At 40.9% G+C, this 17,477-nt stretch overlaps 1 protein-coding gene across 6 annotated transcripts in view; it reads left to right on the forward strand.

Moving 5' to 3' along the window:
- Positions 1-17,477, forward strand: part of sytl2a (synaptotagmin-like 2a) — a 127,539-nt gene that overhangs the window by 35,305 nt on the left and 74,757 nt on the right. The window lies entirely within an intron of this gene.

Raw genomic sequence — 17,477 nt, forward strand, 5'->3', positions numbered from 1 at the left:
TTGAAGCTTCTCACAAGTTAAGCAGCATCATTGGGGAAAGGAACAGAGTTAAATGATCTTTTGACTGTTTTATGGCCTTCGGTTTTGTTTTCTCAATGGCTGAAAGAAGGAGATGCAGATTTATAGGAGTGACAAAAAGCTGAGCTGTATGATGTAGAACAACTATGACCCCAATACTCGGGCTCCATTTCTTTTAAATTGTGATTTGTTAATCTCAAAGAATGTTGTATTCAATTCAGATTACACTTGGATTTAAACCATGTTTGATCCAGGCTCTGCAGGAACCTTCAGATCACTTTCAATTAACCAACTGAAGAGCAGAAAGCCAGAAGCTGTGTCTCAATCCTGTGGAGTGTTCGGGGGGGGGGGGCGCAGTGGCACAGGTGGGGGAATGACGCATTATCAATAACTCCAAAAGACTGGAAGTAGAGTAAATACTGAAAGGCTTTTATTAGCAGTAAAATGTGACCTCCACCATGCTGAGTATCTGCCCCTGGACTGAGAGGAGGAGCAATGGCACAATCGCCTTTATTCAGGGGTCCGTGGGAGGAGCCGCAGGAGCCAGTCAGCAGAGGGGCATGTCCAGACAGGTAACCCAGTTACAACATGTATGTGTGTGTGTGTATGTATGTATGTGTATATGTATATATATATATATATATATATATATATATATATATATATATAGTTTACCACATTCACCCCTCCTTTTTTTAAAAAGAGTCCTGCGGGGTGAAGTGACTGACAATATTTAAAACAAGTATATTTACAGGTCAAGTCTATCAGGCGGTCGAGTCCGTCGCTGTGATCTACGTAGCACCGGTGGTGATTGCACCAGCGACGGCGGTTGTGCTGGCTCCGGCCTGACGTGAGGTGTCAGTACGTTAGGCGTCTGTAATCCCTCGTGCGTTTGCGTCGTGCCCGGTATGGGAGTGTCGTGTGGTGTCTCTGTAGGGCTAGGAGTGCGCGGTGTCTCGTGGGTACATACATTGGTGGGTACGGGGTCAATAGTCACCACGGAGTGTTCAGGGTAGGGACCTGGTGCTCCTGCGGGCACCAGGTCGCAGATGGAGACCGTGCCCTCCCGCCCATCAGGTAAAACCACACAGGCATACTGGGGTTTCACATGAAGTAAGTGAACCCTCTCGACCATCAGGGTGTATTTATTGCTCCTCGCATGTTTCCGGAGCAGCACTGGCCCCTGGGGACATCAGCCAAGTTGGTAGGGTGGTCCCAGTGGTCGACTTTCTGGGAAAAGAAAAGAGTCGCTCATGAGGGGCGGCATTGGTGGCCGTGCATAACAGGGAGCGGATGGAGTGGAGTGCCTCGGGAAGGACCTCCTGCCAGCGGGAGACCGGCAGTCTCTTTGACCTGAGGGCTAAGAGTGTGGCTTTCCACACCGTGCCATTCTCCTTCTCTACCTGTCCATTCCCCCAGGGATTATAGCTCGTGGTCCTACTAGTTGCAATTCCCCTAGTCAGTAGGTATTGGCGCAGCTCGTCACTCATAAACGAGGACCCTCTGTCACTGTGGATATAGCACGGGTATCCGAACAGAGTGAAGAACTTGCGCAGGGCTTTTATAACTGACGTGGTAGTGGTGTCGGGGCAGGGGATGGCGAAGGGGAACTGCGAGTACTCGTCGATAACATTAAGAAAGTACACATTGCGGTCGGTGGAGGGAAGGGGGCCCTTAAAGTCGACACTCAGTCGCTCAAAGGGGCGGGTGGCCTTGATTAGTTGTGCCTTTTTGGGTCAGTAGAAGTGCGGTTTGCACTCTGCGCAGACTTGGCAGTCCCTGGTCATGGTCCTGATCTCCTCAAGGGAGTAAGGCAGGTTCCGGGCTTTCACGAAGTGGAAAAGCGGGGTGACCCCTGGGTGGCAAAGATCTACATGTAGGGCGTATAGCCAGTCGATCTGCGCGCTGGCGCATGTTCCCCGGGATAGGGCATCGGAGGGCTCGTTGAGCTTCCCAGGCCTGTACATGATGTCATAGTTGTAGGTGGAGAGTTCGATTCTCCACCTCAGAATTTTATCATTTTTGATTTTGCCCCGCTGTTGATTATTAAACATGAATGCGACTGAGCGCTGGTCGGTCAGCAGGGTGAACTTTTTGCCGGCGAGATAGTGCCTCCAGTGCCTAATAGCTTCCACTATGGCCTGGGCCTCTTTCTCCACCGCAGAGTGCCGAATTTCAGGGCCATGAAGGGTAAGGGAGAAGAACGTCACCGGTCTTCCCGCCTGGTTGAGGGCAGCAGCCAGTGCGAAGTCGGAGGCGTCACTCCCTACTTGGAAGGGAATGGCCTCGTCCACCGCATGCATTGCTGCTTTGGCAATGTCGCCTTTTATGCAGCTGAAGGCCGCGTGGGCCTCGGCTGGGAGGGGGAATGTGGTGGACTTGACCAGGCAGCGGGCCTTGTCTGCGTAGTTAGAGACCCGTTGGGCGTAATATGAAAAGAAGCCCAGGCACCTTTTGAGGGCTCTGAGGGTATTGGGAAGAGGGAGTTCCAACAGGGGGCTTATACGGTCGGGGTCAGGGCCAATGACTCCATTCTCCATGACACACCCAAGGATAGCAAGTTGGGTGGTTCCAAACACAGACTCGTCCTTGTTATAGGTGAGATTGAAAGCTTTGGCTGCTTGGAGAAATTATTGGAGGTTGTTGTCGTGATCCTGCTGATCGTGACCGCAGATGGTGATGTTATCCAGATATGGGAACGTGGCCTTCAGTTGGCACTGGTCCACCATCTGGTCCATTTCCCTCTGGAAGACAGATACACCATTCGTGACACCGAAGGAGACGCGCAGGAAGTGATAAAGCCTACCGTCGGCCTCGAAGGCAGTGTAAGGGCGGTCCTCCCGGCGGATGGGGAGCTGATGGTAAGCGGATTTTAGGTCTATGGTCAAGTACACCTTGTACTGTGCTATCTGATTGACCATATCCGTGATGCGGGGTAGAGGGTACGCGTCGAGCTGCGTGAACCTATTGATGGTCTGGCTATAGTCCACAACCATCCTATTCTTCTCCCCGTTCCGAACACTGACCACCTGCGCCCTCCAAGGACTTGTGTTTGCCTCAATGACTCCCTCCCTGAGCAGCCGCTGCACCTCCGACTTAATGAAAGCTCTGTCCCCTGCGCTGTACCTCCTGCTTTTAGTTGCCACAGGTTTACGGTCAGGGGTCAGGTTGGCGAACAGCGGTGGGGGAGGGATCTTGAGGGTAGAGAGGCAGCAAGTGGTGTCCGTAGTGCGGCTGTTGGCATGATGTTGGGTGGGATCTGCGGGTCGGTGTGTGTGTGTGGTCAGTAGCGGGGTATGTGATGTATTCCTACAAAACTGAGGATTTCCGACAGTGATTGGTGGAAGGGGCCCGTCATACCCCATTGTCGCGCTTTTCAGGTGGCTCTGGAAGTCGAGCCCCAATAGCACAGGGACACACAAGTTGAGGCATGATCAGTAATGTAAAGTCTCGATATTCTGTGCCCTGCACCACTAGTGTAGCTACACAACCCCCCCGGATGTCTGTTGTATGCGACCCGGAAGCCATGGCGACCTTCTGACTTACCAGCCGTATCGCGAGTCCGCAATGCTGCACCGTGTCTGGGTGGATAAAACTCTCCATGCTGCCCGTGTCAAACAGGCAGCTTGTCCTGCGCCCCTCCACCAGGATGTCCATCATTGACCTTGCGAGCTGGTGGGGAGTGCTTTGGTCGAGGGTCCAGGAGGTGAGAGTTGAGTCGCTGTCTTGGTCCGGCGCGGTGGGGTGCCCTGTGAGCACCCGTGGTTCATAGGCAGTGGGAGGTGGCGCCGACCAAGATGGCCACCCCTGTGTCTTGCACGTGGTGGCGGCGTGCAGGCAAGATGACGACCCCCATGCCTTGCACGCAGCGCAGCTTGATCCCGCTCGTGGTTTGGACTTACGGCCTTGGCAAAGTGGCCCTTCTTTCCGCAGCTGGAGCAGGTAGCATCTCGGGCCGGGCAGCGTTTCTGGGGGTGCTTCTTGAGTCCGCAGAAGTAGCACTTCGTGAACTCGCGACTGGCAGCAGCCGAGGTCGATTCGCCGGCGGGTTGCAGGTTCTGCGGTGTCCACGAGGCCATCGGGGGATACTAGCTGGCAGATGGTAGTTGAGACTAGGTGAGGGGGAAGATGGGTGTGTGGGGGAGGGATGATGAAATAAAAAGCTAGGATGGGGGAAGAAACAAAGGACTGAAGAAAAGGGAACCTGACAGGAGAGGAAATCCCATTTCTTATTCTTAGCCAGCAGCATTTTATGCAGTAGCATTTTGAATGCTTATCTAAAAACTACATAAATGCTGAGAGAGAATCTATCACTCCCACCTTGGGAAATGAGTTTCAGACTCCAGCAACTCTGGATGAAACAAAAATCCTTGCCCTATGTAAAACTTCAATCCCTTCATGTGAATGCTGGCAAATCCATTGGCCTATTCTGCTGCTTGTTCTCTTCTGAAGGAAAAGCATGGATTTAGGGACTTTGTTAGTGCTGTGGTGAGGAGTGAACTGTGTAATATGAAATGTGTCATTCTCGTTGCCTATGGTGATCGCGGTGCTAGGAAGTGGAAATAGGATGCAAAGATTGACCTTGATTAGCAGAGCAGTCTAGTTATGGATGTAAGCTGAAGATTTGTCCACAGAAATGTTCATAGCTCTATAACAACCTACTTTGTAAACCTTAATGTCAAGGTGTTTCTCCTCAGAAATGTAAAAATGGGAATACAGGCCCTGCCTCTGTGATTTGTATCTCCCAAGCTCTCCCATGAGACTGTCAAGTAAGCATCCATGGTGGAAGTAATTAAAATATTAAGATGGCAATAGTTAAGATGAAAGACAAGCCTCTGCGGTCCTTGAGAATAGACTTTAGATTAATTTGTCACTCTTTTAACATGTCTTGTAACAGGCTGGCTTTTAAACGTGATGGAAATGCTCACCCTGTTGTTTCTGATTTCTAGTGTATCTTTTTTTTTGCTTTTATAATTTCAACTGGAAAATATTAAAACTGTTGCATGAGTGTGTATCCTATTCCAAGAATATATCAGCTGAACCACAGTGATTCCCGACTGGTGTACCTGGACAAATTGCAGAAGGATTTAAACAACGGGACAACCATTATTACTGTCATTTATTCTAGAAATAATTGACTATTCATGAACATAACAAGGCCATGTGATCTTTATCTTGGTTATCATGTTTAATATTGTGCAGCATCCCAGAACTTAGTTTCTGTGATCCTCTTAAATCTATGTAGTAAAAATAGAATTTGTCTCGTTTGCTGCTGAAGAGAAGTCATTGTTCTGCTCTGTTGCTCTTCTACTGGTTATTGGATTAACTATACTCTCTTTTGAAGCTTGCTTAGATTTCTTTACCACCTTGTATCTATCCTGAGGTTAAGTTTTTGGTTGCATTTTAACTTAAGGAAAAGACTGGGCACTGGACCACTATTTTGAAAGCAGTCATGTGATCATTATAAATTATGCATGGACTGGCTGTTTATATATAAAATTTTACCCTCATTAATTTGATTTAAAAATGTTCAAATGACAGTGAACAATAGGAATGATTGTAGTGTAAGTTTTGAATGAGTTCTTCCTTGACGTTTGCTGACCATATGGACTACAGCAGACATGAGATCGGAATTAACACATTATCTTCTCATGATGCAATTAAGTTTAAACAAAGTTGAAAAAATATTGGACAATGCCGAATTGAATCTAAGTTAATAACATTTTCTCTTTAATTCCTGTGGTGCAGCATAAACTAGGTTGTGTATGATAGCAGGGTAACACTTGTCATGTGCATTAAATGTATAATTTAGTGATGTGTGCATGCGGCGTTCAACTTCCCGAGAAGACTTCAGTCGGACTGAATTTCAGAAACTGTACTTCCTTGCATTTCTATCCCTTTACTTTCTTGTCTTCCTTTTCCCACTGTCTGCTATTCCATCCCCTGTGCTAATTCAAACTGTGCATCCTAACTGTTACTGTTGGGAAGGAGGTACAGAAGCCTGAAGGCACACACTCAGTGATTTAGGAACAGTTTCTTCTTCTCTGCCATCCGATTTGTAAATAAACATTGAAACCATGACCACTACCTCACTTATTTTTCATTTCTGTTTTTTTTTTGGCACCACTAATTTAAATGTAACAATTTAATAGACAAATTTCATGTAACTCAAATCTTTTTCCTCTCTATATTTATTTATCATGCATTTCATTGTACTGCTGCTGTAAAGAAAAATATTCTCGACAATCTGTTTCTGAAGTTCTGGAGTTACTAGGGCTGAGACTTGAGAATAACTAATTGGGAAATGCTGAAAACAAACTAACCTTTGCCATCTCACCTTGGTAGTCTTTCACTGTTAGGCCGGAAGACTTTGTGTCAACACCATTCAGCATTTGTTTAATATCTGAGCCAACATCCATGTTAGTTTTCCAATCAGAAACTTCCAGGAGATTTGTCAAGCGCGATGATACTGTGGGCAGCAAGGTAACATGGTGCAATGCTTCACAGCGCTGGCTGTAAAATCAGAGTTCGATTCCCACCGTTGATGGTAAGGAGTTGGTACACTTTCACCATAACTCTGTGGGTTTCCTCAAGATGCTCCTGTTCCCTCCCACATTCCAAAGAAATATGATTAGAGTTAGTGAGTTGTGGGTATGCTATGTTGTCACCAGAAATGTGGCGACACCTGTGGAATCCCCAACACAATCCTTTCCAATTTGATACAAACAATGTGTTTATCTGTATGTTTCGATGTACATGTAACAAATAAAGCAAATATTCATCTTTTTGATTTCATACTATAAATTTAGATTGATTTTATGCAATCCTATTTTTATTTGTGTCTTGTTACCATTTCCTTAACGTTCTTTCATTTACTCCAGTTCTGATGGAAGGCCGACTGGTCGGTAGTTTCTACCTCCTTTCATAAATGGTTGAGTTGTTTTTAATACCTGACCCATCAGTTTAATGCCTGTCATAGCTAGTGTAACTAGAGTGGCTGTATTCATTTTGAAAAGAATACAAAATTCACTATTTAAAAAGTTTTAAGTGAAAAGAAGTAGGTGCCTTTTAATGTTTTCATATATAAGACATGATCTGCAAAAGGTAAATGTGGCAGTGGGATTAGCATAGGGGTTGTGGTCAAGGAGCTGGATATCTTCACTACTGTTCCCTCTAAGGTGTGTGGGTGTGTGGCCACACAGTAACCAAAATTCTCCCTCGCACATAGTTTTGTTGCCGCGCAGCTGGTATTTACTTTCAGATGATGTTTAATATAATTTTGAAATCTATGTTAATATAATTGTTATATATCCTATAATTATGATAATGAATAAAATCCATAAATTCTCTAAATAATAAAGGTATCCCAACCTTTGAAACATTTTACAGCACCACTGCATTCACAATGTCGGTGTTTCAAGTTACAATACTCTTACTAATTACAACAAATGGATGTCAATACCATCGCTCATTGTTAATAAATGTTGTGTTGGGGAGCCCACAGGTGTTGCCACACTTTTAGCCTTCTAAAACACCACTGCTGTCTGGTTAAAACATTTTGTCTTTTGTTACTGTGTCCGTCATTTGTTTTGGCTGCCTGACGTTATTTACTTGTGTTGTGAGTTGTGGTTTGTATTTGATGTGAAAAATTCTAATATCCTGACTTTTTTGGTAAGTATGTGGGTCTTCAGTTTTCATTCTAAATATTCGTAGAATGCATATTACAAAAAAAAACATTTACAGTGCTGCACAGTTTTCAGGCCAGTGCAAAGGTCGGTTCATGCAGCTGTTTTAAATAAATAATAGGATGCAAAGATTGACCTTGATTAGCAGAGCAGTCTAGTTATGGATGTAAGCCTGAAGATTTGTCCACAGAAATGTTCATAGCTCTATAACAACCTACTTTGTAAACCTTAATGTCAAGGTGTTTCTCCTCAGAAATGTAAAGATGGGAATACAGGCCCTGCCTCTGTGATTTGTATCTCCCAAGCTCTCCCATGAGACTGTCAAGTAAGCATCCATGGTGGAAGTAATTAAAATATTAAGATGGCAATAGTTAAGATGAAAGACAAGCCTCTGCGGTCCTTGAGAATAGACTTTAGATTAATTTGTCACTCTTTTAACATGTCTTGTAACAGGCTGGCTTTTAAACGTGATGGAAATGCTCACCCTGTTGTTTCTGATTTCTAGTGTATCTTTTTTTTTGCTTTTATAATTTCAACTGGAAAATATTAAAACTGTTGCATGAGTGTGTATCCTATTCCAAGAATATATCAGCTGAACCACAGTGATTCCCGACTGGTGTACCTGGACAAATTGCAGAAGGATTTAAACAACGGGACAACCATTATTACTGTCATTTATTCTAGAAATAATTGACTATTCATGAACATAACAAGGCCATGTGATCTTTATCTTGGTTATCATGTTTAATATTGTGCAGCATCCCAGAACTTAGTTTCTGTGATCCTCTTAAATCTATGTAGTAAAAATAGAATTTGTCTCGTTTGCTGCTGAAGAGAAGTCATTGTTCTGCTCTGTTGCTCTTCTACTGGTTATTGGATTAACTATACTCTCTTTTGAAGCTTGCTTAGATTTCTTTACCACCTTGTATCTATCCTGAGGTTAAGTTTTTGGTTGCATTTTAACTTAAGGAAAAGACTGGGCACTGGACCACTATTTTGAAAGCAGTCATGTGATCATTATAAATTATGCATGGACTGGCTGTTTATATATAAAATTTTACCCTCATTAATTTGATTTAAAAATGTTCAAATGACAGTGAACAATAGGAATGATTGTAGTGTAAGTTGTGAATGAGTTCTTCCTTGACGTTTGCTGACCATATGGACTACAGCAGACATGAGATCGGAATTAACACATTATCTTCTCATGATGCAATTAAGTTTAAACAAGGTTGAAAAAATATTGGACAATGCCTAATTGAATCTAAGTTAATAACATTTTCTCTTTAATTCCTGTGGTGCAGCATAAACTAGGTTGTGTATGATAGCAGGGTAACACTTGTCATGTGCATTAAATGTATAATTTAGTGATGTGTGCATGCGGCGTTCAACTTCCCGAGAAGACTTCAGTCGGACTGAATTTCAGAAACTGTACTTCCTTGCATTTCTATTTCTTTACTTTCTTGTCTTCCTTTTCCCACTGTCTGCTATTCCATCCCCTGTGCTAATTCAAACTGTGCATCCTAACTGTTACTGTTGGGAAGGAGGTACAGAAGCCTGAAGGCACACACTCAGTGATTTAGGAACAGTTTCTTCTTCTCTGCCATCCGATTTGTAAATAAACATTGAAACCATGACCACTACCTCACTTATTTTTCATTTCTGTTTTTTTTTTGGCACCACTAATTTAAATGTAACAATTTAATAGACAAATTTCATGTAACTCAAATCTTTTTCCTCTCTATATTTATTTATCATGCATTTCATTGTACTGCTGCTGTAAAGAAAAATATTCTCGACAATCTGTTTCTGAAGTTCTGGAGTTACTAGGGCTGAGACTTGAGAATAACTAATTGGGAAATGCTGAAAACAAACTAACCTTTGCCATCTCACCTTGGTAGTCTTTCACTGTGAGGCCGGAAGGGGGATACTAGCTGGCAGATAGTAGTTGAGACTAGGTGAGGGGGAAGATGGGTGTGTGGGGGAGGGATGATGAAATAAAAAGCTAGGATGGGGGAAGAAACAAAGGACTGAAGTAAAGGGAACCTGACAGGAGAGGAAATCCCATTTCTTATTCTCAGCCAGCAGCATTTTATGCGGTAGCATTTTGAATGCTTATCTAAAAATACATAAATGCTGAGAGAGAATCTATCACTCCCACCTTGGGAAATGAGTTTCAGACTCCAGCAACTCTGGATGAAACAAAAATCCTTGCCCTATGTAAAACTTCAATCTCTTCATGTGAATGCTGGCAAATCCATTGGCCTATTCTGCCACTTGTTCTCTTCTGAAGGAAAAGCGTGGATTTAGGGACTTTGTTAGTGCTGTGGTGAGGAGTGAACTGTGTAATATGAAATGTGTCATTCTCGTTGCCTATGGTGATCGCGGTGCTGGGAAGTGGAAATAGGATGCAGAGATTGACCTTGATTAGCAGAGCAGTCTAGTTATGGATGTAAGCCTGAAGATTTGTCCACAGAAATGTTCATAGCTCTATAACAACCTACTTTGTAAACCTTAATGTCAAGGTGTTTCTCCTCAGAAATGTAAAGATGGGAATACAGGCCCTGCCTCTGTGATTTGTATCTCCCAAGCTCTCCCATGAGACTGTCAAGTAAGCATCCATGGTGGAAGTAATTAAAATATTAAGATGGCAATAGTTAAGATGAAAGACAAGCCTCTGCGGTCCTTGAGAATAGACTTTAGATTAATTTGTCACTCTTTTAACATGTCTTGTAACAGGCTGGCTTTTAAACGTGATGGAAATGCTCACCCTGTTGTTTCTGATTTCTAGTGTATCTTTTTTTTTGCTTTTATAATTTCAACTGGAAAATATTAAAACTGTTGCATGAGTGTGTATCCTATTCCAAGAATATATCAGCTGAACCACAGTGATTCCCGACTGGTGTACCTGGACAAATTGCAGAAGGATTTAAACAACGGGACAACCATTATTACTGTCATTTATTCTAGAAATAATTGACTATTCATGAACATAACAAGGCCATGTGATCTTTATCTTGGTTATCATGTTTAATATTGTGCAGCATCCCAGAACTTAGTTTCTGTGATCCTCTTAAATCTATGTAGTAAAAATAGAATTTGTCTCGTTTGCTGCTGAAGAGAAGTCATTGTTCTGCTCTGTTGCTCTTCTACTGGTTATTGGATTAACTATACTCTCTTTTGAAGCTTGCTTAGATTTCTTTACCACCTTGTATCTATCCTGAGGTTAAGTTTTTGGTTGCATTTTAACTTAAGGAAAAGACTGGGCACTGGACCACTATTTTGAAAGCAGTCATGTGATCATTATAAATTATGCATGGACTGGCTGTTTATATATAAAATTTTACCCTCATTAATTTGATTTAAAAATGTTCAAATGACAGTGAACAATAGGAATGATTGTAGTGTAAGTTGTGAATGAGTTCTTCCTTGACGTTTGCTGACCATATGGACTACAGCAGACATGAGATCGGAATTAACACATTATCTTCTCATGATGCAATTAAGTTTAAACAAGGTTGAAAAAATATTGGACAATGCCTAATTGAATCTAAGTTAATAACATTTTCTCTTTAATTCCTGTGGTGCAGCATAAACTAGGTTGTGTATGATAGCAGGGTAACACTTGTCATGTGCATTAAATGTATAATTTAGTGATGTGTGCATGCGGCGTTCAACTTCCCGAGAAGACTTCAGTCGGACTGAATTTCAGAAACTGTACTTCCTTGCATTTCTATTTCTTTACTTTCTTGTCTTCCTTTTCCCACTGTCTGCTATTCCATCCCCTGTGCTAATTCAAACTGTGCATCCTAACTGTTACTGTTGGGAAGGAGGTACAGAAGCCTGAAGGCACACACTCAGTGATTTAGGAACAGTTTCTTCTTCTCTGCCATCCGATTTGTAAATAAACATTGAAACCATGACCACTACCTCACTTATTTTTCATTTCTGTTTTTTTTTTGGCACCACTAATTTAAATGTAACAATTTAATAGACAAATTTCATGTAACTCAAATCTTTTTCCTCTCTATATTTATTTATCATGCATTTCATTGTACTGCTGCTGTAAAGAAAAATATTCTCGACAATCTGTTTCTGAAGTTCTGGAGTTACTAGGGCTGAGACTTGAGAATAACTAATTGGGAAATGCTGAAAACAAACTAACCTTTGCCATCTCACCTTGGTAGTCTTTCACTGTGAGGCCGGAAGGGGGATACTAGCTGGCAGATAGTAGTTGAGACTAGGTGAGGGGGAAGATGGGTGTGTGGGGGAGGGATGATGAAATAAAAAGCTAGGATGGGGGAAGAAACAAAGGACTGAAGTAAAGGGAACCTGACAGGAGAGGAAATCCCATTTCTTATTCTCAGCCAGCAGCATTTTATGCGGTAGCATTTTGAATGCTTATCTAAAAACTACATAAATGCTGAGAGAGAATCTATCACTCCCACCTTGGGAAATGAGTTTCAGACTCCAGCAACTCTGGATGAAACAAAAATCCTTGCCCTATGTAAAACTTCAATCTCTTCATGTGAATGCTGGCAAATCCATTGGCCTATTCTGCCACTTGTTCTCTTCTGAAGGAAAAGCGTGGATTTAGGGACTTTGTTAGTGCTGTGGTGAGGAGTGAACTGTGTAATATGAAATGTGTCATTCTCGTTGCCTATGGTGATCGCGGTGCTGGGAAGTGGAAATAGGATGCAGAGATTGACCTTGATTAGCAGAGCAGTCTAGTTATGGATGTAAGCCTGAAGATTTGTCCACAGAAATGTTCATAGCTCTATAACAACCTACTTTGTAAACCTTAATGTCAAGGTGTTTCTCCTCAGAAATGTAAAGATGGGAATACAGGCCCTGCCTCTGTGATTTGTATCTCCCAAGCTCTCCCATGAGACTGTCAAGTAAGCATCCATGGTGGAAGTAATTAAAATATTAAGATGGCAATAGTTAAGATGAAAGACAAGCCTCTGCGGTCCTTGAGAATAGACTTTAGATTAATTTGTCACTCTTTTAACATGTCTTGTAACAGGCTGGCTTTTAAACGTGATGGAAATGCTCACCCTGTTGTTTCTGATTTCTAGTGTATCTTTTTTTTTGCTTTTATAATTTCAACTGGAAAATATTAAAACTGTTGCATGAGTGTGTATCCTATTCCAAGAATATATCAGCTGAACCACAGTGATTCCCGACTGGTGTACCTGGACAAATTGCAGAAGGATTTAAACAACGGGACAACCATTATTACTGTCATTTATTCTAGAAATAATTGACTATTCATGAACATAACAAGGCCATGTGATCTTTATCTTGGTTATCATGTTTAATATTGTGCAGCATCCCAGAACTTAGTTTCTGTGATCCTCTTAAATCTATGTAGTAAAAATAGAATTTGTCTCGTTTGCTGCTGAAGAGAAGTCATTGTTCTGCTCTGTTGCTCTTCTACTGGTTATTGGATTAACTATACTCTCTTTTGAAGCTTGCTTAGATTTCTTTACCACCTTGTATCTATCCTGAGGTTAAGTTTTTGGTTGCATTTTAACTTAAGGAAAAGACTGGGCACTGGACCACTATTTTGAAAGCAGTCATGTGATCATTATAAATTATGCATGGACTGGCTGTTTATATATAAAATTTTACCCTCATTAATTTGATTTAAAAATGTTCAAATGACAGTGAACAATAGGAATGATTGTAGTGTAAGTTTTGAATGAGTTCTTCCTTGACGTTTGCTGACCATATGGACTACAGCAGACATGAGATCGGAATTAACACATTATCTTCTCATGATGCAATTAAGTTTAAACAAAGTTGAAAAAATATTGGACAATGCCGAATTGAATCTAAGTTAATAACATTTTCTCTTTAATTCCTGTGGTGCAGCATAAACTAGGTTGTGTATGATAGCAGGGTAACACTTGTCATGTGCATTAAATGTATAATTTAGTGATGTGTGCATGCGGCGTTCAACTTCCCGAGAAGACTTCAGTCGGACTGAATTTCAGAAACTGTACTTCCTTGCATTTCTATCCCTTTACTTTCTTGTCTTCCTTTTCCCACTGTCTGCTATTCCATCCCCTGTGCTAATTCAAACTGTGCATCCTAACTGTTACTGTTGGGAAGGAGGTACAGAAGCCTGAAGGCACACACTCAGTGATTTAGGAACAGTTTCTTCTTCTCTGCCATCCGATTTGTAAATAAACATTGAAACCATGACCACTACCTCACTTATTTTTCATTTCTGTTTTTTTTTTTGGCACCACTAATTTAAATGTAACAATTTAATAGACAAATTTCATGTAACTCAAATCTTTTTCCTCTCTATATTTATTTATCATGCATTTCATTGTACTGCTGCTGTAAAGAAAAATATTCTCGACAATCTGTTTCTGAAGTTCTGTAGTTACTAGGGCTGAGACTTGAGAATAACTAATTGGGAAATGCTGAAAACAAACTAACCTTTGCCATCTCACCTTGGTAGTCTTTCACTGTTAGGCCGGAAGACTTTGTGTCAACACCATTCAGCATTTGTTTAATATCTGAGCCAACATCCATGTTAGTTTTCCAATCAGAAACTTCCAGGAGATTTGTCAAGCGCGATGATACTGTGGGCAGCAAGGTAACATGGTGCAATGCTTCACAGCGCTGGCTGTAAAATCAGAGTTCGATTCCCACCGTTGATGGTAAGGAGTTGGTACACTTTCACCATAACTCTGTGGGTTTCCTCAAGATGCTCCTGTTCCCTCCCACATTCCAAAGAAATATGATTAGAGTTAGTGAGTTGTGGGTATGCTATGTTGTCACCAGAAATGTGGCGACACCTGTGGAATCCCCAACACAATCCTTTCCAATTTGATACAAACAATGTGTTTATCTGTATGTTTCGATGTACATGTAACAAATAAAGCAAATATTCATCTTTTTGATTTCATACTATAAATTTAGATTGATTTTATGCAATCCTATTTTTATTTGTGTCTTGTTACCATTTCCTTAACGTTCTTTCATTTACTCCAGTTCTGATGGAAGGCCGACTGGTCGGTAGTTTCTACCTCCTTTCATAAATGGTTGAGTTGTTTTTAATACCTGACCCATCAGTTTAATGCCTGTCATAGCTAGTGTAACTAGAGTGGCTGTATTCATTTTGAAAAGAATACAAAATTCACTATTTAAAAAGTTTTAAGTGAAAAGAAGTAGGTGCCTTTTAATGTTTTCATATATAAGACATGATCTGCAAAAGGTAAATGTGGCAGTGGGATTAGCATAGGGGTTGTGGTCAAGGAGCTGGATATCTTCACTACTGTTCCCTCTAAGGTGTGTGGGTGTGTGGCCACACAGTAACCAAAATTCTCCCTCGCACATAGTTTTGTTGCCGCGCAGCTGGTATTTACTTTCAGATGATGTTTAATATAATTTTGAAATCTATGTTAATATAATTGTTATATATCCTATAATTATGATAATGAATAAAATCCATAAATTCTCTAAATAATAAAGGTATCCCAACCTTTGAAACATTTTACAGCACCACTGCATTCACAATGTCGGTGTTTCAAGTTACAATACTCTTACTAATTACAACAAATGGATGTCAATACCATCGCTCATTGTTAATAAATGTTGTGTTGGGGAGCCCACAGGTGTTGCCACACTTTTAGCCTTCTAAAACACCACTGCTGTCTGGTTAAAACATTTTGTCTTTTGTTACTGTGTCCGTCATTTGTTTTGGCTGCCTGACGTTATTTACTTGTGTTGTGAGTTGTGGTTTGTATTTGATGTGAAAAATTCTAATATCCTGACTTTTTTGGTAAGTATGTGGGTCTTCAGTTTTCATTCTAAATATTCGTAGAATGCATATTACAAAAAAAAACATTTACAGTGCTGCACAGTTTTCAGGCCAGTGCAAAGGTCGGTTCATGCAGCTGTTTTAAATAAATAATAGGATGCAAAGATTGACCTTGATTAGCAGAGCAGTCTAGTTATGGATGTAAGCCTGAAGATTTGTCCACAGAAATGTTCATAGCTCTATAACAACCTACTTTGTAAACCTTAATGTCAAGGTGTTTCTCCTCAGAAATGTAAAGATGGGAATACAGGCCCTGCCTCTGTGATTTGTATCTCCCAAGCTCTCCCATGAGACTGTCAAGTAAGCATCCATGGTGGAAGTAATTAAAATATTAAGATGGCAATAGTTAAGATGAAAGACAAGCCTCTGCGGTCCTTGAGAATAGACTTTAGATTAATTTGTCACTCTTTTAACATGTCTTGTAACAGGCTGGCTTTTAAACGTGATGGAAATGCTCACCCTGTTGTTTCTGATTTCTAGTGTATCTTTTTTTTTGCTTTTATAATTTCAACTGGAAAATATTAAAACTGTTGCATGAGTGTGTATCCTATTCCAAGAATATATCAGCTGAACCACAGTGATTCCCGACTGGTGTACCTGGACAAATTGCAGAAGGATTTAAACAACGGGACAACCATTATTACTGTCATTTATTCTAGAAATAATTGACTATTCATGAACATAACAAGGCCATGTGATCTTTATCTTGGTTATCATGTTTAATATTGTGCAGCATCCCAGAACTTAGTTTCTGTGATCCTCTTAAATCTATGTAGTAAAAATAGAATTTGTCTCGTTTGCTGCTGAAGAGAAGTCATTGTTCTGCTCTGTTGCTCTTCTACTGGTTATTGGATTAACTATACTCTCTTTTGAAGCTTGCTTAGATTTCTTTACCACCTTGTATCTATCCTGAGGTTAAGTTTTTGGTTGCATTTTAACTTAAGGAAAAGACTGGGCACTGGACCACTATTTTGAAAGCAGTCATGTGATCATTATAAATTATGCATGGACTGGCTGTTTATATATAAAATTTTACCCTCATTAATTTGATTTAAAAATGTTCAAATGACAGTGAACAATAGGAATGATTGTAGTGTAAGTTGTGAATGAGTTCTTCCTTGACGTTTGCTGACCATATGGACTACAGCAGACATGAGATCGGAATTAACACATTATCTTCTCATGATGCAATTAAGTTTAAACAAGGTTGAAAAAATATTGGACAATGCCTAATTGAATCTAAGTTAATAACATTTTCTCTTTAATTCCTGTGGTGCAGCATAAACTAGGTTGTGTATGATAGCAGGGTAACACTTGTCATGTGCATTAAATGTATAATTTAGTGATGTGTGCATGCGGCGTTCAACTTCCCGAGAAGACTTCAGTCGGACTGAATTTCAGAAACTGTACTTCCTTGCATTTCTATTTCTTTACTTTCTTGTCTTCCTTTTCCCACTGTCTGCTATTCCATCCCCTGTGCTAATTCAAACTGTGCATCCTAACTGTTACTGTTGGGAAGGAGGTACAGAAGCCTGAAGGCACACACTCAGTGATTTAGGAACAGTTTCTTCTTCTCTGCCATCCGATTTGTAAATAAACATTGAAACCATGACCACTACCTCACTTATTTTTCATTTCTGTTTTTTTTTTGGCACCACTAATTTAAATGTAACAATTTAATAGACAAATTTCATGTAACTCAAATCTTTTTCCTCTCTATATTTATTTATCATGCATTTCATTGTACTGCTGCTGTAAAGAAAAATATTCTCGACAATCTGTTTCTGAAGTTCTGGAGTTACTAGGGCTGAGACTTGAGAATAACTAATTGGGAAATGCTGAAAACAAACTAACCTTTGCCATCTCACCTTGGTAGTCTTTCACTGTTAGGCCGGAAGACTTTGTGTCAACACCATTCAGCATTTGTTTAATAT

Source organism: Mobula hypostoma, chromosome 7 (assembly GCF_963921235.1).
Source record: "Mobula hypostoma chromosome 7, sMobHyp1.1, whole genome shotgun sequence".
NCBI classification, from domain to species: domain Eukaryota; kingdom Metazoa; phylum Chordata; class Chondrichthyes; order Myliobatiformes; family Myliobatidae; genus Mobula; species Mobula hypostoma.